Genomic DNA, 13,656 nt, shown 5'->3' on the forward strand with positions numbered 1-13,656 from the left:
CATTTGCTCCTGGCATCACAGCATGTTGCACAGCAGTCCCTCGTCATAACCAGCAGCCCTCCCCCACTCCACAAGCTGGAGCTTCTGCATTCTGGTGCATATCGGTCGGCCCAACCCTTCGACGTTCTGGTGAGACTCAACAATCAACTCTTAACTGTTCCGCCACTAATCCACATTAAACTATCATGCTCACCTTAAGTCTCTAATCTTGCGTTGTGCGAATCGAGCGCGCTTTCCCCTTTCGCGCCTCGTTCCCCAGCTAGTGCGTGTATAGCCCCGTGCGGCTCGTGTGCCGGGAACCGCCGTTAATTGGCAACATGGCTACCGTGGCTATGCCACCAGGCCTTTTTGCCTGGTGCTAGCCACGCGTCGGTCTTCTCCGCACGGCGCCACGTGTCCGGACATGTCCGGACAATGTTCGCCGCCCACCACGCTAGCCTATGTTACTGTGCTTTGCCTGTCCTCGTTGGCCCCCAGTGACAACCCCCTCTTCCATGAGATCGCTTCTGTCTGGTGCTGGCTCGCCGCGTCAGATGCTCTCAGGCCTGCACGAGAGGTTGACGCGCTACTCTGGAAGGCGGCTTCTCGTCCGTACGCTCGACTGCTGCCCTTTGTGTGATAGCCGTAGCGCCGCTGGCAAGCATACTCGACCTGTCTTGCCGAGTTTCCCTATACGGCCTGCAAGCCCTGTGGGGGTGCTGTCGGCCTCTGTGGAGTTGTCTACGCCTAGTGGCGCACGCACGCCTCGCGGATAGGCCGTCGGCGGCAGTGGCGCTGGGCTCGCGAGCGTTGGGGTTTGCGCGTGAGCGACGGCCGCGCCACCGGAGAGAAGCGAGCGAGCCCGCCGCGGCCGCGGGGCGGGAAAAAGGAAGTCTCTTGGGATTTGGCGGCTGGCGTGGACGGCGGCTCCCCGCGGTGGGTCCCGCGGGGGGGACGATACCGCGGCTCGTTTCCCTCGGGGCCCCTCGTCGGTGAGCCGTGCGTCCTCGCACGCCGCATTTGCGGTTATTGCTTGTCGTATGTTATGGTGTATTTCATGTGTTACGTTGTTGAGTGTGTGTTATGTTATCCAAGTATTCATTGTCCGCGTGTAATTGTTTAGCGAGTGACTAGATTGTAATAAGATTCGGCCGGCGAGCTCGCCGAATGTAAAAGCAGTGTGTAATAAACTTGAATGTATTCGTTGAACCGACCGCGTCTGCTGTCTTCCGTGTGCTCTGAGAGCCGGCGATAATAAGAACACACGATCTTAGATCCCACACTGGCTGCCCAACGTGGAGGCTCTTGGGGCATCGGACGACAGTTTTCGCGGTTCGGAGCATCCTTTGTGTGAGCCGGGTTAGAGTAGGCCTAGGGGGGGATTGTCATCGCTACCGTTGGCGGCGTGCTTTCTTGAGAGCGAGAAGATCGGTTGTTGTGGCATGTTTGAACTTGTCGGCCCGCTGGTGTTTTTTTTTTTTTAGCTGTTCGTAAGTGGGGAGATTGGTTGTTGTGGCATGTTTGAACACGTCGGCACACTAAGAGTTCTTTTTCTTTTTTTTTCTGTACGGAAGTTCATTTTATTTTTAAAAAAAAAACGTCGTTGAGTTTTCGGTACGAGCCATGTGGTCCGCATCATGGGAGAGCGAGGCATAGAGTACGTGGATTGTAGGCAAGCCCGAAGCGAGCGAATACGGAAGCCTCGTAGGTGGTCCGGGTTTCTGTAAATAGTTTCTTCTGTCTCTTTGACTCTGGGAGTCGCGGCTTGTGTAGCCGGGTGGCCAGGGGCCACGGGTGTCGTTGCTGCTGGTATTGCGGCTCGACGCCGGGGCGTCGTGACATCGTCCGGGACGATGGGCGCCGATCGCTCGGTAAGCTGCTGTGTGCAGCGAGCGCGTAGGGCCACATCACAGAGCTGATGTCTCCTCGCGGCTGCCTCCTCTGCGCCTGTGCGGGGTGCTCGTTTGGATGCCGGTTGTTGTCGAGCGACTCGTTAGGCCTAAGGCTCTGCGGAGCCGCCTGTCGCGCGGGGGACACAACCCGTTGGATCGTGGCGATGAGGTGTTGCACTCTGCTTCCCTCGTTTAATTTAGCTTGCGTTTGCACAAATTGAGAAAAGCAACATTGGTTCACTTAAATTTGTCGTCTGCCACCGCCGATATCATTGCCAGCCGTTGCTACGTGGGCGCTGCGCCCGTGGCTCCCTTCCCTTTGTCCTGCGGCATCGTTCTGTCGAGTGTTTTGAATGTACGCAGCGGGATTGACGTAACCCGCGGCTGGCTGTCCCCTGCACGTCGTCTTCGCCGCTGGCCAGGAATGCGGTCGAGACATCTTGGGCAATGGACATGCCTGTGACCTGCGCAGCTGCCTTCAAGCTGGAGCCCTCGTGAGTGTTGCCCACAACCGGAGGACGTGTCGGTGCGAGCGACGCTCTCTCGCGCCGACGGTCACGTCGCCTTTGCAGTCCGGGACTGAGGCCCAGCCGTCGAGCCAGTGCAGCGGTGTCGACCCGCGGCTAGTGCGGTGCACGGACATTCTTTAGGGACATTTAGGCCACATGTGTTGTTTTTCGTAAAGCTTGTGTAGCTGTTTGTTTTCAAGTTCTTTTTTCCGGGATATGTGTTGAATTAAGGTTGGGGGGATGTTTGTTTTCAAGTTTTTTTTTTTTCGGGATATGTGTTGAATAAGGTTGGGGGGATGTGGGGGTGCTGTCGGCCCCGTGGAGAGTTGTCTGCGCCTAGTGGCGCACGCGCGCCTCGCGGATAGGCCGTCGGCGGCAGTGGTTGCTGGGCTCGCGAGCGTTGGGGTTTGCGCGTGAGCGACGGCCGCGCCACCGGAAAGAAGCGAGCGAGCCCGCCGCGGCCGCCGGGCGGGAAAAAGGAAGTCTCTTGGGATTTGGCGGCTGGCGTGGACGGCGGCTCCCCGCAGTGGGTCCCGCGGGGGGGACGATACCGCGGCTCGTTTCCCTCGGGGCCCCTCGTCGGTGAGTCGTGCGTCCTCGCACGCCGCATTTGCGGTTATTGCTTGTCGTATGTCATGGTGTATTTCATGTGTTACGTTGTTGAGTGTGTGTTATGTTATCCAAGTATTCATTGTCCGCGTGTAATGTTTAGCGAGTGACTAGATTGTAATAAGATTCGGCCGGCGAGCTCGCCGAATGTAAAAGCAGTGTGTAATAAACTTGAATGTATTCGTTGAACCGACCGCGTCTGCTGTCTTCCGTGTGCTCTGAGAGCCGGCGATAATAAGAACACACGATCTTAGATCCCACAGCCCATAACTGTCGCACTGTGCTGCATCTTGGGTTAATAAACCGTGTTTGTTGACAACCTGCCTCGAGTGCCTTTTCTGCGCCGTGTCGGTGAGTGGACAAAACCGGCCATAGCGTCTTTGTTCGCCGTGGCAGCGGAGAACGTCGCGTACCTTCCCGTTCGCCTCGTAGGGTAAGCTTCTTGCAAACCTATCTCCACAGCGTTTCGTTTGTTGTTGGGAGTTATGAAGCGTGGAAACTTGGGCGAGTTGGTAGGTCATAATTGAATCTTTCTTTTTCCAGCTTTCTGTGCCCTGTATGACTGCACCAAACTGCTGTTACTGGCTTTCAAGTTCCACAGAAATTGCTGTTTTTGTGCTAATTAAATAAACCTTTTCAAAGTGCCATACTCAGACTTGTTAAGCTATGAGAAAGTTAAACAACTGGAAACTTTACTTTGCATATACGGTCATCGTTCAGCAAACGAACAAAAGTTCTACTTATACAACGAAGCTTTGGTTTTAACAATTTCTTTTGCTTTTTTTCTGTTATACTAAGGTTGAGATGCATGTGTGGCTTAACATCAAATGACCAATTTGTTAAAAGTTGGTGTTCATCTTTTCAGTACCTGTTTTGCGAACAAGTCCTTGTGATAAAGGGCGTGCAAACACGGACACAAGAGAGAAGTTAGGACACTAGAAACTCCGACTAACAACTAAAAGAAGGCGCACAGCGTCGGAAAAGAGAGGTAGACACGAAAACTTATCTACGCATGCCCAGGCAAAAGGCGAACATATCAATCAAGCTGGGCCCATCGTCCGAAGCGTTTTCCGGCGGCCCGGGCTGGGCTCGGGCTTCAAAGTGCGGGCCTGGGCCGGGCCCGGGCTTGAGGCTGCGGGCCGGGCCGGACTTGGGCCCGCTCATTAAAAGGCCTAAGTTGGGCCTTCGAGTACACGCGAACGTTATGCATTGCGTGGTCTAAGGCATTCTGTGCCAAGATGAAGTGACACGTGCAAAGAGCTAGCTCTTAGAAAGCTTAGCAAAGAAAATAGAAAAACAGTTGAACTTCTATTTTTTTTCACCAGTGTAGATATATCTATACTGGTGCGCTTATTTTGTGTTGTATGCTCATGAATTCACCTGTATATATATATGTACGCTAGACGACCTGATAGGACAAAATCGTACGATCAAAGTAAATACATGTGCACCAGCGTAAAAATAGCAGCACTAACAATGAGCCAGATCATGGTTGTTCCCACGGAAGGAATAAGCTTTCGTCTTTTATTTGTGGTTCACACATGCGGTACATTTCATTTATATTCCTTGGTATTACGCGCCAAAACCACAATATGATTACGAGGCACGCCGTAGTCGGGACCAGATTAATTACAATCACCTGGAGTTCTCTAACATGCACCTAAAGATAAGTACACGGGTGTTCTTGCATTTTGCCCCTATCAAAATGCGGCCGCCGTGGCTGCGGGAATCTTAACCGCGTCCTACGACTTAAAGGGACACTAAAGGCAAATATTCAGTCGACGTGTATTGTTGAAATAGCGGTCCAGAAACCTCGTAGTGCTACTTTTATGCCAAGGAAGTGCTTATTTTGAAATAAAATCACGTTTTAGACGTTTTAGTGGTCCGCATCGCGTTAGCGCACTTCAAATCACCCGCCTGAAATCAGACTTTCATACGTCAGTGCTGCCGTGTCCAACATTGCCCGCCTTTACTGCGCGGCCGCCGACACTAGTAGCAGCAGAGCGAAAGGAGCGGGACCCACAGCAGCAACAACGGCCATCGAAGCCACCGAAGCTTGCCGCAATCGCCGCAATGGATGTGGACGAACTTGACAACGAGACATTGGCTCGCGACGCTGGGCTCCAATTCAGCGACTTGAGTGCTAGGTCACTCTAACTCGAGCCCCGATGAACGCGGTATGCTGCTGAGGGCTCGTAGTACCGGCGTCGTTGCATGCGGCATTTTGTCGAACTTTCTGTCAGAGCGACTTTCACGAGCGCGCAAAACACACGCGGCAGTACGCGATCCCGAAACTACCACTGAGACGCGATCGCGTGAGGTAAGCAGGGCGCCGGGCGAAGCGCACTTCGGCGAAAACGGAACCTTTGAACCACGCGCGCTGTTCCCTTTGGCAACGCCACAGATGTTCTTTTTTCCATGAATCAAACGGAAACGAACAAACAGCATTTTATTACGTCTTTTGATGAGCGGAAGGTTTTTTTTTATGCTGCAGTTTGATTACTAGTGATTTATTGTAGGCAGACTCTCATACTGTCATCGGGATCACTTAAAAATGTTCCATCGTGGCGCTCATCATATGATACATTAGCTTAATTTCTCGGTAAGTAGGGCACTGCTGTTGATAATATTGCTGTTTTAGAAGTTGTCATACATTGAGCTTTCACTCTGACATAACTTATATTTGCCTTTAGTGTCCCTTAAACAGCCAAACAGCTTAACCGCTGGGCTACCACTGCGGGCAAAGCAACCATTTTGATGCATGTACACATCGGATTTTCGTCCCGATCGCCCGCCTACCAAAGCGCAAGGCATCATTGATAATCATCAACAACTAATATCCCTTAGCGGGCCCGGGCTGGGCCTGGTCATGAACACCGCGCAGTGGATAAGTTAGTTAATGAACGCCCGGGCCGGACCCGGGTTTGGAACCACAGGCCCGGGCCGGGCGTCGGGATGGGTTCGGGTCATGTACCCCGGGCCCGGGCTGTGCTCGGGCTTCATAAAGCAGGCCCCGGCCGGGCCTGGGCTTTTATAAAGCGGGCCCGGGCCGAAAAAATTAGGCCCGTGCAGTGCTCTAATTGGGCATGCGCAGATAAGTTTTCTGTCGCCTTTCTTTTTCCGCTGCTGTGCGCCTTCTCAGTTGTTAGTCGGCGTTTCTGGTGTTCCCGACTTCGCTCTGGTTTCCGTGTTTGCACGCACCGGCCTCTTTAACACGAATACCTACTAACTAGCTCGGTTCTCCGTCATTCTAAAAGTCATTGTGCCTCAAAATGCACATTATCATGTGGCAGTAGGTGAGCACTGGCCATAGCATCCTTTGTTGGTATCCCATACACAAGCGTTGAAACAAGTGTTATGGCGCTTTGACCCTTGTAGATTTGAGCCTTGATGCGGTGAGAGGAAGCTGACACATACTGCTTAGAACACTACACTTCACACACTAACGTTCAGCGGTACCAAAGCTATGAGTTGTAAGCAAGCCACATGCTTGTACAGGAAAACATAGTTTCAGGTACAACTACCTTATATTGGCAGCAGGTTGAGACACTTTGGCACTTGTTTGGCACTGTTTTGCTAAGTCCCATCAATACCACGATACGTTGATTTGTCCTTTCCATTTACACTGTATGCTTTTAATTGTTGTATCAGTAACGGCGGTAACTGTGGTAACAAATCAACATGACAGCGCCCACTTCGTGACAGCAGTAAATAAATGGTGAAATCAGCGACTGCTTTGTGCCATCGCACGCTGAGGACAAAGAATCAAATATGTTATGTTGTTATTAGAGAAATCATCTGTTCGTTTCACAACACCTGCTAAACCTAACATGGCGAGAATTCAATGATTTTGTTTTGGACATAGCGCAATATAGTCACGAGCACACTGTAAAAGACAGGGCGTGCAAACACGGACACCGCCCTTTCAGAATGTACTTGCATGTGTCCTCATTCAATTTGCGCCGGAAAGTTCCGTCAGTTACGGACACCGTGTCTGCATGCCCTGTCTTTTAGAATAAATACTTATTAACTAGCTCAGCTCCCTGTTATTCTAAACACGAGTACATTGTGGTCGAAGTGTCAGGAAATAAAGCTAAAGCAAATACAAGCATCAGTTTGGAACTTGAGGGCCACACAGCGCACGGCGATGACTTGATAAATTCAAGGCGGAGGGCACCAGCTACGCCGTCTGCTCGTTTTACTGGCCCAACACATGTGGTAGACACCAGAAGAGCTTTGAGCAGACGGCAAGGCGTGGATGAATACATAGTGAGGAATTTTTGCCCCTCCTATTGGCTAAGGGGCCCTGTAGTCTCCAGAGTGCTGAAGGGACATTCTAAGATGGGGTATAGCTTCCAAACTGTGAAATTGTTTCGCTCATCTTACGTATCCGTGTTGAGACTTTTTTTGTGCCGAACATTCTGGTCACCTCTACACAGGGTCCAGCAAAATTCTTCACACATATTTCTTGGTCTCAGTGGATTTTTCGGTTCATCGTAATAAGCTACTGAATGTAACACTCAAATCAATCTACACCGCAGCCCCACAACAGTACTGTTTTCCAATTCAGACCTTGCATGACCAAGCAGTAAAATGAAACCTCCACTGCAAGAAATATATGTAATAAGAAGCGCTACTCCTTCGACAGGACGAGAACTTTCGTAAGCATGCAGTTTGTTGCCTGGTTGGTCTCTACTTGCCATTCGCCAACAGAACCTACAAAGATTGGTGGGGTCTGTATATGAAGCCGTTCTCGGAACACACGGAGACAGTTTACGCGGTCGTGCACACAGCACGTGTTCATTTATTAACACTTCTTCTTACATACGACGAGCTCACCTGCCGCATCTAATACCCCACTAGTACCATGCTAAACAACCTTATACAATGCCAATACACAGAAAACATAACACAAGACAACATAAGACATACAATGCACCACGAATGCGGCGTCGCCGATGTACGACTCACCACGAGGGGCCCACGGGACATGAGCAGCGGTAAAAAGAGGGTGTTTAATAAATGAACACGTGTTGTTGCACGACCGCGTGTGTTTCCGAGAAGCGGCTCATATACAGACCCCACAAGGTCTGCCCACGTGCTACCAGGCTGATGAGGCAAAGCCAGAATGTTCGCTGCAACTAGGCACAGATGGTATGTAGCCAAACAATTGCCCTCTTTGCACCAGAATAATGGCCTCTATTTTTGGTAACCATCGCATGATAAATGAAAATCACTGGCTCAGTGCTTTACCTGACAACTCGTACTCATCGATGTCATCATCATTGTCACTGATGTCCACTGGCAGCAAAAAAAGAAAGACATCAAGACACTTCAGTGGTCGGCAGACATGAAGACCTCCTCTCCCACCACCCTGGTTAGCAGTTCAGTTCATACTTGGCACAACTGGCTCAATGCTCATTAAAAAATCTGCTTACAAGAGGGGTCGCAACTAACATTTTTGAGCTTTTGTAGTATAAACAAACCTGAGTTTCACTACCGTGAGGCTATTTTGACAGTTTTCAGAGATACAATCCTTTTTGTACTTAATGAGAGCAGCATTTTGGGTAAGTTGGTAATTCATAACTTCAGTATGACAGCGCAATGAAAAAACGCGGACAACAGAGAAAGACACACCCAGTGCAGTTCTCTTGTACTTTGTAGGAAAAAATAAACCAACTTAAACTTCAAACATAATTAACATGTGGCCATTTTTTCAGAATTTTGCTTTCCTATAAAAAGAAGGCAGAAATGTAAAATCTGGGATGCATTGTGAATAAAATTTAGTACCAGGAATAAGCCAAACTAACATAATGTGGAAACAATGGCCTCTAAATATTCCAATGTTCTAAATAAAGCACGGGAAAAAGAACTGAAAACCATTCAATGTATCTTATTTGTTCTCAGCATGTGGCTCCTGAAACCAACCTGGATCGAGCCTATTCTGTAGGAAAGACTCCTTTGTGCCCACATTTACCCACTCTTGCAATTACTGCAATTCCTGTCTATTTCCCAAGTTCTGAATGCTCTCGTTTGTACACCACTTTATCACTGGCACCGCTTGAAATACGAGAGTGTACAACGGATGCTTTGTCCATTTCTTGCAGTTGCCTTAAAGGGTAGGACGTTATTCGCAATTCACTGCTTGCCCAGCTCAGGTTGCACTACTCTAAGAGGGACTTTCTACCACTATTCAAGCACCTCTTCCTATTTGCACAGGGTGGCAGAGTGTATAAAAAAAGTAGCACAAAAAGCAGGCATTACAGTTATTTTAGGGGCGAAGCACCTTAGGGTCTCAGCGTGCATCGTGCATCATCGTCTGTTGTCGGGACGGTCCATTTGCTTGAGCGCAAGAGAGGGCGCCACTGCCTCAGCGCTCGCTGCGTGGCAAGAGAGAGCGAACAGCACGCGTTGGCTATGGAAACGCTCTTTCTGCGACGAACACTGAACTACCAGAACGTGCCCTCGCCCGAAAGAGACAACGCTGACGCTGGCAGCGTCTGCTATCGAGTTCCTTAATTTAAAAAAAAAACTGCATGCGCTGCACAGCCATTCACTAGGCACCCCATAGGCACTGGACCTTGACCTGCAATGTAGTGCTGGTGGGAGATCTCTTGTGCGTAGTTGAACAATAAAGATACACAACGTGCACGTTACCTAAAAGCGGACTGCGGGCCTCTGTGTCTAATCTTTCTTCTGTCTCTCATTGCTGGTTAGCAGTGATTTTGCTGTGGGAAACACTGGCGCACACTGCATGCTTTGCCCCTCTACAGGTTTCATGTTAGTGGAGCTGAAACACCTTTCCCTACATGATTCGCCCCTCCTCAATTTTTTTTCAGCAAAGAATAAGTTCTCTGGTACGCGCAAACAGGGAAGACACGGGGCCTCACGTGTGCGAAAAGAAACATGCAAAAAAAACATGGTTGATCCCTCCGTCATAGAAATTGGAATAACATGAAAGTAAAGCGTGCCCTTAAAGAAGTAACTGAATGTTTACTGTAAATTCATATAAGAGAGTTTGCACAATGTATATTGATGCCCGGCCGCGATTTCTCTCGCGGCGAGCGCGTGAGCGGGGAACGCGGTGTTACAGCCAGGTGGGACAGGCGCACGTCGCAGAGCTATTTTATAGTCGGGTACAACTTTAGAAAAAAGCGGCATTTGCACCTCAAAGGCGGATACACACGCGCTTCCACCAATGGGCGCGCGCTCTAGACTGACGTCACGAGCCGGACGGCCGGTGCCTCCGCTCAAGGAGAAGAAGCGGGACTATTTCTTTGCCGCGGAGGCAATCGGCTGCCGCGCTTCGGTCATATGGGCGGGGCCTCTCCTTTTTTCTAAAGTTGTACCCGACTATAGATGCGAAGCAGCTCTTTTGACTAGCCTGTGTAAAGGGCGAGACAGATGGTACGATTTTCCATGCGATTGTCCACGCCGCAGCTGCGCGGTGACGTCACGCTCCCCTCGCAGTGCGCGCTGACGTCTCTCTCCCTCGCCTGCCGCGCGCTCGCCGCAGCGCCCGCAGCTGTCGCCTCGTCCGTCCGTCCCGTTTGCCGAAGACGCTCCTGCTCCGAGTGCGTTGCCGTGCGCGTCGGCGACGTCGCGATCCTCGCGCTGTACCTTGCTCCCAACCTGCCGAAGGACCAGGTTCAGCGCTGTCTGGAGGAGATGCTGACTGATTGCGGCGAGGCGTGTCGACGCGCGCCTCTTATAGTCGCGGGAGACTTCAACGTTGACGTCAGCGGAGGAGGAGTAGGAGAATGGCTCGTCGATTACATGCGTGACGTGCACTCGCTGAAGTGCGTGTCGGCGGAACGCAAACTACACACCACGATAAGGGGAACGTGCATCGATCTGATCTTTGCCAACTTCGACGTCGAATGTCTGCAGGAACCTCTCAGCGTGCACTTCACCGATCACAAGGCCGTGGTAGTCAAGGCGAAACGCTCGCCAGGTCAGGGCCAGCGCCCGTGTCCACTCTGAAGAAACGACAAGACCTACGACAGCCATCGCTTCAAACGAATCTTCCAGTGCTCACCGCAGCACCCGCGTTAGCGCCGTTCAACCCATGACGCCACCCGTGCGCAACGCTACTGCTTCGCATCCCATCAGGGTTCCCTTTGGGAAGATGTTGTTAATTTTTTATTGCGATAGCAATTATATGGACAGTCCTCGGCTGAATTTTGCCGTCGCCGTCGCCGTCATGCACCGTATATGTATAAGTATGTATATATATATAAAAGCCCCAAAGAAAAATAATTCGAGAAAATGCTCCCCGAAGCGCGGAATCGAACCAGGGACCTCTTGCTCCGCAGCGAGTGGCGCTAGGCCACTACGCCACGAAACGCAGATCCTCCACGTAGGTAACGGCGAGCGTTATATACACACCATTTACCGCTGGAGTCTCAGAGACGGCTGCGCTTATAAGCGTTTCTTCATTACCAGCGAGATGGCGTTAAGAGAACGACGGGTCGCATTTAAAAGTCGTCGGCGAGCTCGCTCGCTTCTTCTTATTGCTCAGGGAGAACCTTGCCCTTCCGCTGTCTGCTCGCGTGGTTTTGTGGTGGTGAGGGGAAGAGGGTTGTTTCAAGCTTTCCCGTGGTATCCGCGCTCATGTTACAGAGCGTAAGGAAGTCACTCGATCTCAAGAGACGCCGCATAAACGAACAAACGGACGATGAGCGCGAACTATCAAGTGTCACAGCTCGACACTTGAAGCACGCTAGTTTTCTTCGCTGCTTCGGCCGCCTTTGCAACAGGAGCGCTGTTCAAACTGAGAGTATCCATTGGCGAGCCTCACTTCGTATAGCATTAGTTCCTGCTATTGCATTCATTGCTTCGCCCTTGCGGCGAAACTGTGACTTTTTGGTTTGGATTAGCGTGATGATATGAGCGAGGCCGACGCTTTCACGACGCTATAATATATATAGCGAAGCAAGTGGCGTCTTTTCATGGTGCCCGACAGCATAAAATTGTAGGGTACATAATGTTTTAGTACGCAAAAGTGCTCGCTCCTGATGGCAGCGCCACTGCAAACTCGGCGGCGCTAAGAAATCGCTAGAGTGGTGCACTAGCTTTTTAGAAGGTTGTCCGAGCGCCTCTTGTTTGTCCTCGTCTGGGTTGTTTACTTGATCGGTGCACGGTGCGTGGTCGACCGCGCTTGAGTCAGTTCGTACGGTGGTTCTGGATGCTTCAGTATGCCGACCTGCTTGGCCAATGGCACCACCGCCGGTACAACAGCAGAAAAAAGAGGTTTTCACTACAGCGGGTAAATCTAGCTTCCCGGAGGACACCCTAGAGGCGCTGCTGCAGCTGCTAGGAGAGGAGGCAGAGGCGAAGGGACGCAGTTGGCGCTACTTTATATTTGAGGGACTTTACGACGCTAGGGCTAAGGTCGCCACCTCGCGGCAAATATAAACGTTGCCTCGCGGTGTGTTAATTCATTCACAAACTTGAACCACGGCCGGACTACAGTGGCGGCACGCGCGCACTTCCTTACGGCCTGCGCACCCAAGGAGGGAACAATAGGGCAAATTCTTCACAGCTCGTTGCAGCGTTCGCCGAGTGGGGGCGCTTCGTACCAACTCTCTACTCTCCCAACCCTCCTCTTCTCAGGGTGTGTTCCAATACTCACCGTAGACGGCTAAATAGACAGCTAAGTGGACAGCGGCCATCTTAAGTCCCATTCCAAATTCTCACGTAGCCGGCAAAATAGACAGCTTCGAGAAAGACAAAAACGATGCAGGCTACTTTGCTGTCCAAACAAGATGGCGGCTCAGCGCAATGCTCGCGTAGCTCGGATCTCGCCGGTATGGTCGTCTGTACACCAGTAGGCGCTTTTGCAGGCGCTCAATGTAAGCTACGTTAATTTTTTCATAGGTTTGAACACGAAAGAGGCTAAAGAAAGAACATTTACGTTTGTTTTTCTTAGCTTTCTCTTCTCGACGCGAGGTGGCATCACGTCGGGTAGCCGTCTTCTAGACGCGTTCCATTTGTCGGACAACATGACCTCGATGCTGTCTTCTAAGCTGTCTACGATGCTGTCCAGAATTGGAACACAGCCTCAGTCGACGCCTCGCCTCTGGCCGAGTGAACCGACCACGCTTGCCGCACGTGTTTTGGATCTGCCGTGGAATATCACCGATACCAATGAATACATTCGCTGCTATATTTCACCAAGTAAGTATACGTGTTGTGCGCTTCAGTTGCATAATTTTCTCAATCAATTTCTGATTATGTCGTTATAATATTTTCAGGGTGCATCGGGTTAAACTGGTACACGTGGACTGGCCGGCATCGAAATGGTGTACTGCTGCGTGCCCTTTTGCTGCTCGCGCCCTGGGTCGCCTCAGGCAACGGCGCTCTCACAGAAGAGACCTTTCAAGCGTTGCTATTCACCACGCAATCCACTGTGGAAACTACACGTTTCTTGCTTCAAGAAGGCGTCAGTTACGTGCTGACTAAGAAACTAAATAGCGATCCGATTGAGGCACTGTTTGGGCGAATTCGACAAATCTGTGGCGGCAATGACCAATTGGACGCCAGAGCCGTTGCGGCTGTCCTTGATCGGATTCTGAAGGCTAAGTCATTATGCCCAAAAGAAACCGAAACGCCCGATGTTGATGCTGAGCAAGTGGTAGCCACACTGTCTGAAAAGTTTCACGACG

This window comes from Rhipicephalus sanguineus, chromosome 3 (genome assembly GCF_013339695.2).
Source record: "Rhipicephalus sanguineus isolate Rsan-2018 chromosome 3, BIME_Rsan_1.4, whole genome shotgun sequence".
In the NCBI taxonomy this organism is placed as follows: domain Eukaryota; kingdom Metazoa; phylum Arthropoda; class Arachnida; order Ixodida; family Ixodidae; genus Rhipicephalus; species Rhipicephalus sanguineus.